At 41.0% G+C, this 1892-nt stretch overlaps 1 pseudogene; it reads left to right on the top strand.

Moving 5' to 3' along the window:
- Positions 1-286: 286 nt before the first annotated feature.
- Positions 287-1676, top strand: LOC145089785 (anthocyanidin 3-O-glucosyltransferase 5-like; annotated as a pseudogene).
- Positions 1677-1892: the final 216 nt, after the last annotated feature.

The raw sequence follows: 1892 nt of genomic DNA, 5'->3' as shown, positions 1-1892 counted from the left end.
AATTTGAAACTTATAATTAATATAGTCATTATGATAAATTTAATTTATGGAAACTAAATTAATGATATATTGGAAAATTAAAAATGAAGTAAATGACAAGTGGAAACTAAATATCTCTAAATTACCACAAATTGAAGGACATGTGACAATAAGATTCTTATTTATTTGGATGGATTGGAGTTTTTCAATAATACAGTAAAAAGGATATTTTTTTCATTCATCATAAATACACAAAAAGAAACTACCACAAAACGCATTAATCATTTCACTTCTTCTCCCTTTCACCATGCCTCCTAAAACACTTCACACAACAATACTATGCAGTCCCGGCATCGGCCATTTAGTTCCAGCATTATTATTTGGTCACCGTCTCGTCACCCAACACAACCTCCAAGTCACCATCCTCGTCGTCACCGCCACCACCCCAACAGCTCGATCCCAACTCCTCACTCCCTTCACCGACGATATCCACCTTCCGGTCATCCAAATACCTGCTGCAGACATCTCTTCAGTCGTTTCTCCAGATGCCAAAGTCGTCACAAAGATTTGCGCCATGATGCGGGAAACAATACCCACCATCCGTACCATAATTTCCTCCATGGACCCTCTTCCCGACGTCTTTATTGTCGATATCTTTTCAATAGATTCTTGGGTTATGGCAGAAGAATTTGGGATGCCTAAGTATGTATTCATCACTAGTAACGCATGGTTCACCGGATTGTTCACTTACTCCCCGGTGCTAGATAAGAAAGTGGTAGTCCAATATGTTGACCAGATAGAGTTGTTTGAGATACTGGGCTGTAAACCGGTTCGACCGGAGGAAGTTGTGGATCCAATGCTGGATCGGGATGATGAAGACTATCGATTTTACTTAAACCAAGCAATTAGCGTGACTTTGGCAGATGGCATGTTAATAAACACATGGGAAAATCTGGAACCACAATCTCTTCACGCTCTCAGAAATAACGAGATTTTACATTCCATGGTTAAAAACAAACCAGTTTACACAGTTGGGCCGATAACCAAAAACTACAAACCGGTCGGCTTGAAGAGTGAGGTGATTGCATGGCTTGACGAACAACCAGAAAGGCCAGTCATATACGTGTCTTTAGGAAGCGGTGGAACATTATCATCCGAGCAAATTACAGAGCTGGCTTGGGGATTGGAGCTGAGCCAACAAAGATTTGTTTGGGTCATCCGACCACCTGCTGGAAATATTAAAGATGGGTCTTTTTTTCGAATCAGGTCATTCAGGTGAACTAAATGGGCAAGCAGATTATCTTCCAGAAGGGTTCTTGAACCGAACCAAGAAAATGGGTTTTGTTGTGCATTCATGGGCCCCACAGGTGGAGATATTGTAGCACGCATCGATTGGGGGGTTTCGGACACATTGTGGATGGAACTCAACGTTAGAGAGCATTGGCAGTGGGGTAACGACGATTGCATGGGCGTTGTATGCAGAAAAGAGGATGAATGCAACGATGTTGATGGAGGAGCTGAAGGTGGCGGTGAGGCCGGAGGTGTTGCCGACGAAGAAGGTGGTAGGGAGGGAGGAGGTAGAGAAGATGGTGAGGTGTTTGATAGAGGGAGAAGAAGGAAGAGCGATAAGAAAGAAAGTAAAGAAGTTAAAGGAAGGTGTGGAGGAGGCGATGAGCGTCAATCTGAGCATGCCTTAAGTGTAACGCCTGTGTTTCCGGGCTTGCCATTTTTAGTAATGTAATAGTCTAGATTAACCTTTGTAACCCATTTTTAAATAATAAGATTGTATTATTTGAGTATTATGTGTTTTGTGCTTAATTTCTTAATTATGTGGTTTGATTAATTAAGAATAAAAATAAGCGTCAAAATTTAAGTGTAAAATAAACTTGATATCTTTGGTTGATGTTGTAGTA

The sequence above is a fragment of the Lactuca serriola genome, chromosome 2, assembly GCF_051521515.1.
Source record: "Lactuca serriola cultivar US96UC23 chromosome 2, Lser_US96UC23_V15, whole genome shotgun sequence".
NCBI classification, from domain to species: domain Eukaryota; kingdom Viridiplantae; phylum Streptophyta; class Magnoliopsida; order Asterales; family Asteraceae; genus Lactuca; species Lactuca serriola.
The sequence above is the reverse complement of the archived record's forward strand: the minus strand, read 5'-3'. Positions and strand labels throughout refer to the sequence as shown.